This window comes from Accipiter gentilis, chromosome 3 (assembly GCF_929443795.1).
Source record: "Accipiter gentilis chromosome 3, bAccGen1.1, whole genome shotgun sequence".
NCBI classification, from domain to species: Eukaryota; Metazoa; Chordata; class Aves; order Accipitriformes; family Accipitridae; genus Astur; species Astur gentilis.
The window spans coordinates 16452810-16467178 of NC_064882.1; the positions used below are offsets into that span (position 1 = coordinate 16452810).

Consider the following 14369-nt stretch of genomic DNA (forward strand, 5'->3'; position numbering starts at 1 on the left):
CTATTCTGGTAGTGGCAATGACTCTCAGTTCATGACCTGGTAATGGCTGTATGCACTCAAACAAAAAGACAGTACCCAAATATATATTAAAAAATGAACCAACCTACCTCTTCTTTCACCATAGCAAACTACAGGCAAGGTTAAAATACTTAGTCTGTTCACTGGGAAGTCATATGCCCAAAATTAAACATTTTTAAGCTGGTATATAGGTGAAGAGAGTGCCTTGATCAAAATTATTTACCCGTCAAGTGTTCACTTAGATATGTGAACAGAGTCCCGCAAAAATGACCACTCCAGCTCTTCTTTCATGTTCTCTTACCAGCGTAATGAATTTGGGCTTGTCATGGCATCTGAGGAGCACTGGTGGTTGGGATGGGGGAGGCAGTGTCAGAACTCCTTTTCAGCTGTCATGGGTTATTATATCAGGTCACTTTTCTCTCAGGACTGGAGCCTGAGGCTGGATGGAGTCATATCTTCTTAGATGCTTGTAAACCTCTGTCATTCTCTTGATTTTAAAACAAGGAATAACGTAGTGTCTGCACTGTACCCCAGTGCCAGGACAGGAAATATTCAGCAGCAATACCATTTTCACATATTCTCTCCTCTCTCCCTACACATTTCTGTCCCTTCAACATAATAGACTAGCTGTGCAGTTCTTCTGATGTCAGTATTTTGGGGTTATTTTTTGCATTGGGGCACAGAATCAGGAACTATAAGGAACTGTAAGGAAAATTAAATATTTTTATTTTTGTATGTGTATAATGTTATATAAATATATAATTTTTTTTTTTTTTTCTTCTGCCAGTTCATTTTCCCTATGGTAAAGGGCTGGGAGAGAAAAATAGAAGGAACTGGAACAGCAGGTGCTGCTGCTGCAGATTTCATGTTGTGAGACCACATCTTGGGCCAGTGTAAGTCAGTGCTGTATGCAGCTATGATTGCCCAGGCTGTCTGCTACTACGGGTGTCTCCTGGCTCTCATGCATTCCTCTGCCACTCTCTTTCATTTGATATTGTAGAGCCTAACAGAAACTTTGATGGGTGATTTTTGTGCTCCCTTGATTCAAGTAATGATACGGAATTGTGGCTAGATGACAGGGTTTTTCTGAGGCTGTCACACCTACGTGAAAAGATCTCATGATTACAATCAGTGCTTATATGGTAGGTGATTTATGCCTTTGTTCAGAGTACATATATTTTAAAAGTTAGGGGTAAAATAAGCTATTACAGACTTAATAGAAGCTTTACAGAAAGGCCTCAGACTCAGCTTTTATTCATGCCTTCTGTCAATTTTACAAAACCCGGAACCTTCATTTTGGCAAGATCGAATAGCCAGTTCACATCTCCTGTAATTGGTATTAAGTAAGTTATATCATTTGCAAGTTAATAAGGATAGAGTGCACTTTTAGGACAGAATTTAGCACCATGTATTTCATTAGGCATCTTGCCTTCCCTACGGTGTGTTAAGATGTTCTCATTTAAACGAAATTCCCACAAGAGTCTGCCACAGGAACCTTTGGCAACACAGTTGTGAACTCAGGAACACTTGCCAAAGAAGCAATAACTTTACTGTAGACAAATAAGGGAAAAATTAAATGCACCAACTCTCCAATTATGTCACTTCTGGGTATGAGAAGACCTTAATAAAATAGTGGGTTTATTATCTGCTTTAGAACTGCAGTAGTAGAGATTGCAACAAATCTTGAGATAACTGCATAGGAGTTGGAACTAGACAGGACAGGCCTACTGCAATGAATTCTAAGATATTTTGAAAAACAGTGATATATTATTAGATCTATTTGATACTAGCATATGAGAAGATAATTGCAAATGATGAAAAATACCAGTAACACAAACTATTACTGAGATACAGTATGGTTGTTTGAGTGGTGGATCGATAAAAAAAAATTCTGAAACAAAGTCAGTTCTAATTGTGCCAAAACCTTCAGCAGTTAAATAGGTATCATATAGGTAGTATATAACTTAGTTTTGCCAAATACTATTTCTGTAAAAGCACATATGAATTATGCTGCTTGAAAAAGAAATGCGTTTAATGTATGGACTGAACATTCATGTCACTTAACACACAGGTTCTAAAAATGAAATAGAGTACTTTCTGATGTGTTGAATTCTTAACTGCTTGTGCCACAGCTACTTGGTAGGTAAAAAAACATTGGGAAAAACAAATAGCTTGTTCTCTGCTAGCAGTAAGGTTTCAAAGTCACCATGTTACTACACTGCAGTTTCCTTTTTTCATTCTACTGTGTGAAATTAAACTGCTCGTTTGCAACTCTGAAAACTGTTTTGGGACACTAATTCTGCTTTAGAAGAAGCAATATTCTCTTTTATGGGGTTTAGTATGAAGAATCCTCTTCAAAGGATTCTGCTCTATCTGCACCCTTCCATCCACCCAGGCCTGCTCATTCACTTGAAATTAACCCTTAATGAAAAGATAAAGGGTGCTCTGTTTCCCTACAAACAGCAAGGGCTTTTGTGTCTGCAAAGGGAGTAAGTGGGGTGGCTCTGTGTGTCTCTTTAAATGCCTTCAGAGCAAAGGGAGTGGGGTGGGTATGGGTCTCTCCTCAGAGGCCTGCCTTCAGTTTGGTGCTACCCTGAAATGGAATCTCTAAAGTGGGATCCGTGACTTCATATAAAAGAACATGCTTCTATTCAAAAGTCTGTATAGGTTCAGTAGAATAAGAAACAGGAATCTGTGCAAAGCAATGGAACGCATTTTTCAGTCAATAATTGATAGAGACAGAACACAATCAGGAAATTGCTTCAGAAGCTAAAAACAATTCAATGATGTAGCATGGGTTGAAAATTATTTACTTCAGATTTTTTCATATAATATTGCATTTCCATACGCCTAAAGAAACGTTTCCCCACAGACATTTGTAATGTTATCTTGAATAACAGATTAGTGACTTCTTTATATATGGTGGTAATAGGATCTATTTCTTTGACTGCTGCAATGTTACCTTCGTGTTGATTTACGGAACTGTGCTTTTGTGCCTTCTGGAAGCTCTGCAAAAATCTATGCTGAATTAAAGAAAGTATTCTGAAACTTTCTGTAGTATTTGTAATTTACTACAATGTCTTTCATGGAATTTTTTAGCTTTTGTAATATTAGAATTCAGTACTGTAACTAAGCTCTAAATGTAAGTGAAGCTGTAATATCAAAAGGAAGGGACTTTAGCCTAAATGTTTCAGTTGAAATTCTTTTATCAAGTCCAGTGGGAACTTTGTTTCCTTCAGTAAACAGGTTGTTAAGATCTGATCCTACATTTTTTTGAATACCTGGATATAAGGAAACAGGATATATCTGAGGATACCCTAAGATTCAAGAGTTTCATTTTTTTAAATGATTTTGCTGTAACAGCATATGCAATTTATGCAGCAATTATCTAATAATGTTGGAGAATTAACTCCTAATTAAACAGTCATAAATAGCGATGCAAGACATGGTAGAATAATAAGTGTCTTACAGAGAAGTAATACCATCCTTTTTTTCAGTGCTGTGTGGTCACTTGTTTTGATGCAGAAATATCTGACATTTTCAGTGCTTTTTGACAGTTTGACAGGCTGTGTCCATGTCCACTTAGAAGTGTTTACTGTGATTCATTGAAAACTCTGTACCTAAAATCCCTAAAACTTAACACCTTATATGAATGAAAAGAATTTGTAATTAGAGTTGTATGATGTGCCTAACCAGCAGCTGATTCAGAAATGTTGTTAGATGTTAGATTTGCTCCGTGACTATATGCTGTGTATTTGAGTATTACTCAATTGAGGATCATTTTTCTTTATTCTGGTTGAACCTTTCTCTGCTTACATTTAAATCATAACATGAAAGTAAGGATTAAATTTAAGAAGTAGGAAATGTTTGCTGTAACTTACAGGCCACTGCAATTTTTCAAGTGTATTAACCTCTGTGTGAGCTCTTTGCAGACTTCCTTCGTCAACATCCTTGATGACCTATTGATTACTTTTTCTGAACATTCACAAAGTGCTCAAGAATATTAATAAAAATTTAGCAGGATGTAAAATCCAACTGCATAAGATGGCCTGTTTTATCCCATTAAAATCCAACTATTATTTTTATTTTGCTGTACATTTGAAAAAGTTCTTGTTTGTCAGTGACAATTTTCATTTGTATTTTCATTTCAGGACTAAATTTCCACTAAATAGATTAAAAATTATGTACAGGTCCTTGTATATGCTACTACTTTATATACTCTCAAACACTTATTTACATAGGTCTAAACTAATAAAGTTGAAGGCTTGATTATACTGTCCAAATTAATAGTCACCCTGAACAACTCCAAAGGTACATTAGCACAGTCTAGACCTAAGGAAAGAGCAAGTACAGAACCTCCTCACATGTCTGTTCAGGCAATGTTTATTATGGGAATCCGATACATCATTCTTTTTACGTGAATAAAAGAAGAATATGAGATTTTGAGTGTAATGGCTACTAGACAAAAAGTTTGGGATTGGTTGATTTTAATCCCATGTGAAGCAATGTGCAACTGAGTCATATGGTGTTGCTTATCAGTGTTGCTCTGTTGCTCCTCCTGTTTTCCCCTTGATTGTTCCTGAGCTACTGATGGTTTGGCCAATTTTCCGCCAATTTTACAATTCACTCATCCAGTCCACATGTCCTTTGTTTGGCTACCAGGATACAGGGGGAGACTGTATCCAAAAGCTTTGCTAAGATCAAGATAAATTATATCAGCTGCTCTCCCTTCCATCTACAGAACCAGTCATTTGATTATAGAAACAGTTACTTTAATCAGGTGAGATTTGCTAAAAATCACCTTTTTGTCCTCTTTGTCCTTTAGTTGGAATATTAAATAATGTCAGCTACAAATGAGTTTAACACACTATATTTAGAATGTTATGACACAAATTTAATATTAAATCTTTCAACAGAGAAAACATTCTTTGCTCTGCAATGGAATAAATTGTGCTTACTGTTAGCTTTTGTCAGTTTAACAAGTTACATTTAAATTTCCCCTCCACAGGAGCTGGGATTGGAGGAATAGATTACAAATAAATGAGAAGTAAAGTAATATCTTAATTATTAATGCCTCTGTGTTGCTTAGTAATTGTTAGATTAATAAAGTAACCTCACAGAAGCCCTTGATTATTAAGATTTAAACTCAGTTTGGGGAGAATAACTGAGTGGACCATGAATATCTGCACTTGAATTGAAATTAATTACCAGAAATACAGAAGATGAACAGACAAATAGTCCTATATTTTTTCTAATTAGTTTTTAGGCAATAGGTACAAAAAACTTCAGATCAATTGATATATTACATGATATAGTCCATATACTAGGAAAGTATTTAGGAAGTCAAAGCATTCATATCTTGTATTCAAAATACAAAAATGAAGAATGAACAGGAAGAATCAACTACAGTCTAAAAATGTTCTAACTCTGGAAACCCTTCAGCAATAATTTTTACAGCACTTTGGATACATTAAAGGTTAGTCAACCATTCACAAAAAACCTTAAACAAATGACGGGTCATTGTCTTTTTACTTTGGAAGTATCATCATTAATGGTTACACTGAGAGACAGAAGTCTACCAAGAGGTCATTCTAGTAAAAAAAAAAAGGGATCCTTATCTGCTTGCCTTTTTTTTTTTTTTTTTTTTTTTTTTTTTACAATAGCCATATATTCGATGTTAACGGCAAAGGAAAATTCTTTTCAACTCTGGTCATAAAGATTTCCACCACCAATATGAAAAAAAACATGTATTTTCTTTAAACTTAATTGAATACATTTAGATGCAAAAAGAACATAAAACTTACATAAAACAAATTTGGGAGAACAACTGTTTTATGGGCAGAAGGTCAAAAAAAGGACAGTAAATGCAACTGATATACTGTTCGTATTTATTATGAGTTGAAATTGAAGCCTGTGGTCACTTATTTTGATAATATCTTAGTGTGAAATTTAGCCCTAAAAGATACATGACATTAGTTATGATTAGATCATAGAAGAAAGCATACCACATGAAATAACTATATATCTTAAGACTACTAGTCTCTGTAAGTGCCTTAGCTATCTAAGAGTCCTGCAGTGGGCAACTTAACTGTCTGTGCCTTGTTTCTGTAACTATTTCTTTGCAGATGATTTTAATTTCAGACAAAGGGTTTTTTTCATGGAATGTTAACTGTGTTGGTTTATTGCTAGTGTTTTAATAACGTACATCATAAAACCAAAATTAGAAAAGGTCTTTCTTGTTTTAAAAGGAGTCTCCTATACTTAACTGCTTGTGCAGCACAAAAGCTTGATGATGTAAACCAAAGTTGTCTCATATGAAGCTGCAAACATATTTTAAAATTTGATCATTATCTGTTGAGATATTAACATACTTTAAAAATACTGTAGCAGATAACAATCCTGTTTCAGGATACTCTTACAGTGATGCAGAACTCTTACTAGAGATGCAGTGACCTGGTAAGATAGTGGCACATTCAATAACACTTCTAGAGATACCAATTTATATTTCATGGGCCAAATTTAAAAAACTCATAGCATAAACTTTGTGTTATTTAAGTGTCATATTAGCTGTATAGCTTCATGGTTTATGTAGCAATCATTAACTTTACAGAATACGGTGTATGGGATAGTAGTAACACAGAGGTGAATTCACGGGGAGAAGGGATAACTAAAGCTCTAATAACTTTGCCAGATGTAGTGCACACTTTCAGAGTTACATGACTGGGAGCTCTGCCGTGCTGCTGCATGCTGCTTCTCCACTCTCATTCCCAATGGCAGCTGTGTCTGCCACAGATTATTTTCAGACTAGTCTACACTTGTGCATGTCTTGTGTTGTTCATTAGAAGCATCTCAAAAATACAATGTAAGTGGTGATAGAATAATTTAGAACAGTTTGGGGGGAGGGAGGAAACAGCAGAATGGATTCATCCCTAGGAGAGATGAGGAAAGTTCACAGAAAGATTTGGAAGAGATTCCCGTCATGCTCCAAACTGTAAATCATACCCTTATGGAAAATCATTATGGTGGTGTTTTCTTATAAATAGAAAAAAATTCTGTTAATCGGCATGGTGTGTTTATCATCAAAGTAAATCATCTCTTTCTTCCACTTTCCCTTACGTCTCCTGCTGCTGGGGTGTGGAAGGGATGCTTGAGTGTCCGTATCTGTGTCTTTCCGGGAGATCTAACTTTGCTGTAACCTCTTTCACATGATGGCAGCAAGGGCAACTTGTCCTAGATCTTCAGTCAGTCTTAGGGACAACCTACCTCTCTCCTTGTCTCTCCAGGACTTTGTCCTTCTTGGAATGAGTAACTTATCTCTTTCCCCTCCATATTTGAGGGAAACAGTCTGAGAGGAACAAGACAGACTACAAGGAGAGAGGACAAAGTGTAACTGCTAAGCAGGAGAGCAAAGGCATCTTTGAAGACAGAATTCTCTCGTCACCCCCCAAAATCCCCACTAGACCTCACAGTTCCTGTGTTCCCACAGACTCTATTTCTTCTCCATTGGTTTCACCACCCTGGAGTAACTCATATATCCTCTTTTCTCTGATAACAACTGCATTTCAAAGCCATGAAACTGATACTGCTTTAGTCCTTACTATATTTTCTAACAGGAATTGTTATTGAGGTTTATAATAAGTATTTTAAAGGTTATTAAAATGTTAAAATAAGTCTTCCTCTTACGTTTTATGCCACAGAAGTTTATTATAATGGAACAGTCTTTTCCCCTGTTTTCAGAGCAATAAGTTCATTATTTTCTGACTTTAAAGAAAAATACCTCATATTTGGTAACGTGTACAAAGCCACCAAGACCACAAATATCTATAAGTATTTGGACCTTGAAAAGAGAAGTGACCATAGTCTTTGTCAGCGAGTTGTGGAAAATATCACTGACTGTTTTAATCATGACCTAAATAAATAAATAAATAATGTATCACGCTAGTGAGATTGAAACTTAATCGTACCAAAAAGTAAAAATGAAAGACTGTGATCTGAGAAGGCTAAGTATATTATAATCAATTATATCAGTAAAATTCTAGTATGTATCTTCCTTTTCCAGCTAGAATTGGAAAAGGAAGTAACATTTCCAGCTAGTATTGTTAAAAGAAAAAACATGAGTCTGTAAAGGTATATTAAAAGAAAAAAAAAATATTGAAGGCTAGAAATGAATGATATTTCCAGGCTTGATTGTTCCTTATTGTTATAGAAATATAAAAAAGCCATCCTGTTCCTTCTTTATCTTGGCAAATGCTATACTGGCACACAATTCTAGTGCAAATGCTAGGTGGGGAAAAAAAGAAAAAAAAAAAAAGACACTTGCAGACTGTCTGGAAGTATCAAATCCTGCCCTAATAAGAAGCTTTTCTCTACCCTAGGTTTCTATGTTGCTAATCCCAACAGTGAAACTCATTAGTTTAAACTGCAGTGCTATTTTAATGCCAAGTCAATTGTGCGGTAAGTCCTAGTCACCCTGACCAGAAGACAGAAAGCGTGATCCACCACTAGAAACCAACTTAACATTTAATCCATCTATTATAGAAGTTTTATGATAGTTACTCAGATGACATCAGTACAAGCAGGTTAAATGGGAATTGCAGGGTTATAAACCAGTGGTTTAGCTGTAGTAGTGTAGATTATTGTCATCCAGATTAACAGTCAAAGAACTGAGTAGAGATTTTGCAATAAGTCCATGAGCAATAAGAAAATGTTCGTATTGTTAAAGTTGCTTTAGCATGAAACAGATGGCCCAGGTTTTTATCAGCTCTGCAATTTTGATCATTAGTTTAACTGCAGTAATACCATGCTGTCTTTGCAATGTCAGTGGAATTCACCTCATTACTCCTGGATAAGCCACTCTTGTTAAAATCATGAAAAAACTAATGTTTGTGTGTGGTTTTTTATATGGCAGACTATATTTGTGGCTAATGCAATTACCACATCAAGCACCTGAGAGAAATATTAAAAACAAATTGCAGGAAAATATCTGGTTTGGATTTTAGGCAGAACAGAAGCAGCTTTTGCTCAGACCAGAGGAGAACAAATGAACAGAAAAAATACTCAGTCTTGAATGAATGACCCTAACTTATTATTATTTTTTTTTGCCACCAAACAAATGTTGAATACAGTAAACAATTTGCAGTATCCCCCTACAGATTCATGTGGCTACTAAAGGTTCATAAAAGATAAGGCAAAGTATTTGGTACCTGTATAATATAAGTCATTGAACTGAACAAATCCAGCAAGGTAACAGCACATACAAGTTATGACACAAACTAGGTTCTGTGGTGTCTTATAGAAATGAATGGAAGCAATATAAATATTTCAGTCTCTACGTGTACTTGCACTGCACTAAAGATTGATGTAGGAGGAATGTTTGCTATATCATTACAAAAGAAATATATCTTAAATTAGATAGTTTTAGATATTAAAGTCATGCAAATGTATTAATTAGAAATTCTCTTTAAATGCTGACTATTCAGTATTCTTAATGGAGAATATACATTGTCGTGTTGCTTTAAGCAGAAATTTTCTATAATATTTCAAGGCAACACTGGTGTTATTTGACTGATTGAAAATTTCTAAATTATACCTTCTCAGAATTTTAATTTTCTCTATCATCTAGATTAAAAAAAAAAAATTTTATGTGTGTGTGAAAATTTTTTTTGAAGAAATGCATGAATTCTGACAATTTCATCATGTTAAGGGTTGAATTTCTAAATTCTAAATTTCCAAACTAGATGGAATCAAATGATCTTAAGTGCCCATTAAAGCAGCTACCAGAGAACTCACCTGGGATGTTCTAGACAATAGTTCTAATGCTTTCTTATGTGGGATGTGGGGCATAGATCTATGTGGCCCACCACTAGCCTTGGTACCATGGTATACAGCTAAAGAGCAGTGTGCAGAGATTCCTAATTATGTTGGTGCCATGCAGATGGTGCAGCTCAATAGTTTTTACTGAATGCCTGGAAAAACTATGTATCTTTGACCTGTATTTCACCTGAGTCTGTAACAAATTTGGTTGTTGCTTGTGAATCACTATTTTCAATGTTGAATAAAAAAGGTTTCTAAAAGTTAGGTTTCCATTTAGGCTGATTCACAACACTTGGAGATCATTCAATTTTATTCTCATATAGAAAGTTTACACAACCTGTTTTCTGGTAGTTTATTACATACTGAGCTGGAAATAAAATTAATTTGGTGGAAGTCTTTCATATTTGGTCATTTTAATATTGTGAATTGGAAATGTGCTGCATGCTGGAATTATTTATGACTAGTATTATATTTCTCATCAAAACTGATGCCATAGAGCCATATAAATCCTAGGAAGAAAGATATATTTAACCTAGTCTATAAATTGCAAGGATAAGATTACACTGGAAGAATTAATACAAAATTGTTCTTGCATTTGTCATTAACATTTTCTTTACACTGTACAGTCAGATTTGGTATTCTAAATAAGTGACTAAAAATCTTACCCTATTAAGCCTTGGCTATTATCTTTAAAGGGGACATACGTTCAAGGTAACTTGAAATTATTTCAGGTAATGTCTGGGGAGGGGAAGGTAATAGAAAAAAACCCTCAAAGACAGTTTTCTACACCTATAATTAGATCCTCAGTTTAGCAGATTTCATTGCTTGGATTCCCCCCTTCCCCCCCCCCCCCCCCCCTTTTTTTTTTTCTTTTCTTTTCTGGCACTAATCAGTTCACAGTATAACTGACTGATTTTAATGACGTTTAGTTTCTTTCCTTTTCTGTAGTTGTTGAAGAATTTGGAAGCTTACTGGACTTAGTATTTTAAATTAATTTTTGAATTCCTGATGTTTGCAGTGACATTATTAAAATATAGGAACACAAGAAAAAAAGGAAAAATATGGCCAGTTCCTTTCAAATAATTTTGTATGACCTGTACACATTTCTGAGACTTCCACTTCCTTTTACGGGAGTTCCCTCACTGCAGGAAAAAATCCTTTGCTTTGAACTTCATTGTGTGAGAGAAAGAAGATCTATTAAGAGTTTATGAAACGTGACATAGGATGGAGTTCCAACCAAAAGAATAGGTTGCACAGAGCTACCACTGGCAGGGCAATTGCATTTTCATACTTTAGAGCTTCCTTTGGCTGTCAGATTATGTTTTACTCTGTTGTTAAATCCCAACAGTAAAACAATGCTGAACCAATGAAAAATGTGGATCTTGAATTATATTCCTGAAAAAGATACAGGTAAGAGATTAGTAACAAAATAAACAGTGGACAAAATAAAATGGGCTAGCATATTTATAAATATTGTTTTCCTAGATGTCTTAAAGATATCATTGTCAACTATAACACAGCAGAACTCTAGATCTGACTGATCAATTGTTTCATCTCCGAGTGTAGTAGAGAAGGAAAAAGGAGACTGATAATCTGTCTCCCTAGAGACTGATAATCTGTCTCCCTAGAGACTCTATCTTCATACGATAGGTAGAAATATCCATCAATCATGACAAAAGGAAGGACTGACTGAAAGAGCTAAGGTTGGGTTTTTTTGTTGGTTTCAAATGCAAAGGCATCACACTTTTAATTAAGTGCAAAGAAGTTTTCAAAGCTGCAATTTTTCTTCCATTTCCAAAAATTGCTTGAATTCTCAAAAAATTGAATTTTTGAAACAAAGTCAGAATATTTCAGAAGGGAAATGTAAAGTTCATTTCTACTGACCTCGATGATACTTCTGTTTTCTGTTTCTATAAAATATCACAGCAGTATTATCTGGGAGAAGAATTTGGGGTATGACAAAATTTGAGACACGTTAAGCAGAGATTTCATCACTTGTTTTAAGTTTACATGAAGGAATTGTGTTTTCTCAGATTTTGCATGTATGTCCTAGACAAGAAAGAAAAATTGCTGCACATAATTAATGGAATCATGCAAAAGATTGCAGAGCAAATAACCAAGTTTAGAGATAGATTTGTTGCGTTCAGTTTAGAATCTAAAACATATTTATTCCTGAACAATGCCTTACCTGCTTTACTAAGCGGATACATAGGAGCATGGAAACCAAAATCCTGTAGTCATGCTTCAGTCGGTTACATTAAGATCATCTTATTTCAAACAGTTCAATCTTACCTTGCTTTTCTTCCTTATGTGGAAATGAAGACCAAGAAAGCCAGCTCTGTCAGTGCTAAAAGAATACACGACTATCTCCTCAAATCACACAGTACAGAGCAAGAAAATATGAAGTATGACTCGGTAACCCATAGGTGGGATTTGAATCCCAAATGTTTAAACTCAGTGCTGCTCTCCCTGTTGTTTCCTGCCACACCGCTGTCATCCAAGCATGGAGAGCATTCAGCACAGGTTAGATAAACATTTCTTCTGTGAAATCCTCCCTTGTATTTCTTAGATCATCTGCCTATTCATTTTGGTATTATCTATGGGCTAAGTATTTTCCAGAATATTTTTCAGGAATGTGTGTGTCATGAGATTACTTTAGGATTAATTTTCCTGATGTTGATAGTACTAACACATATCAACATGAATTCATTTGATATTCCTCTGATTAACACTGTTTACAAAGGGATGGAATTTTAATTCAGCAGCAGGAAGTAGATGTTACATGTTAGTATGTTTTTGATATCCGGTACCTTTACAGTTCCTTCCTAATTCTTAATCATTGTGAATAGCTTTGAAATTCCATGGGTTTACAGAAGAATTAATGTAATTCAGACATGTAACTAAAGCAAGTATGTTTATTTATAACTATCTTATTTGTTTTGCTTTGCTTTAATTAATCCTTTGTTGTTGTTTTCCCAATTTCTCATTTCTTTTTCTCTAGCCCCTGATATTGAATGGTTAGAAACTGTGTGTTCTGTTACTTTTAAAAATATAGATAACTTAAGGTATACATGTGTGAGTGGTTTCTGTACTTGCTGTGATTATGGAAATTGTTTGCATATGTATTTGCTGAACTTAGAATTAAAAAAATATATGAATATAGAAGGGTAGGAAAGAAAGATGAGTATAATTTTAAAATAGTTTGTGTTTTTAAAAAGTAAAAGTCTTGGCATTTACTCCAGTAAAGGATATAATAAATTATAAGTTCATATAATATTATTTCATGAATACTTTTCCTGGATCATTTTAACATATATTTGAAAAAATAAAAAATTCACATATTGCACAGAGATTATTGAAGAAAAATAAAGAAAGCATGCAGTGTATGAGGGATTTTCATTAACATTCGTAGTTCATTCTGTTCTATTTAACTCTAAATAGGTTCTTGATCCTGCTGATCAGCATTGAAGATGTACAGTGTAAAACTGCTATGATAATGCACTTGTTAATGTCAGTATTTCTGCGTCATATTTCTCAGTTTGGTCACCTAGGATCTTTGCATGCCATGGTGCACTGTGTCCATGGGAATAGGAAGAGTATGACTAAAAGAAATATAATCAAATCTTCCAAGGGTTATTTAAGTAACAGTTCTTGTTCACTTCCCAATTGGACCTTAATTTAACTTCTTTTCAGCCTTCCATTTTGTAGAAGAAAATGAAATCTAAGAAATTTAGTCACATGGACCTAATTTATATTTGTGCCTGAGGTATTCATGACGGAATTAAGTGTAGGTTTAAGAAAATCGTCTGTTTCCATACATGGATTGCTGATATTAGAGAAAATTTCTGTAACTTAAAGTCTCAATAACCATCAACAAATTTACCTGAGTCAGGAAGTCCCAATCTGGGAAGTTCAGTAATCACCTCTCAACAAGGGAATGATTAAGTTGGGACATAGTATTTTGAAAATGTGATAAAACCTATTAGTGCCATGCCTTCTGTGACACAGCAAGGACTTCATGAATAGATGCACAGTATCTTAATACAAGTGATTGCAGAAGTCTATCATACAAGCCATCTCTGAAACATTTCAGTATCAAAGGCAACAAATACCTTTATGTATCTCAAAATAACTTCGCTCAGGTTTTGCTGCCACACAGTTCCTTGCTGAAACAAAATCTCAAACATAATGGATTGCCAAATGACGCAGTCTGCATATGGAAATGAAGTTGCCTCATATACTCTTGGTCCAACAGCTGCTTGGTCATGGCTCTGTTCTTACACTTCCTGGTATGAAAGCTCCTGAAACATCTGGATTTACTAACATTCCCCTAAGAGAAGTCTGAACACCACACTTCCAAGCTGTTGTCTTGAGCCGTTATCTGTCCATTGTGGTTTTTTGTCTCCAAGACATTTTTTTTTTTATTTTTTCTTTATTTGTCCTGAATGGCCTGTCAGTGTCTTGGTGAATTTATAGCTTATAATATACACTTCAAGCTGTTTCATAGGGACAGAATTATGCTGTGTTCTATCTCACTT

General features: G+C 34.8%; 1 protein-coding gene across 1 annotated transcript in view; it reads left to right on the forward strand.

Moving 5' to 3' along the window:
• SGCZ (sarcoglycan zeta) overlaps positions 1 to 14369 on the forward strand; it is a 240196-nt gene that overhangs the window by 39161 nt on the left and 186666 nt on the right. The gene's annotated exons all lie outside the window — the stretch shown is intronic.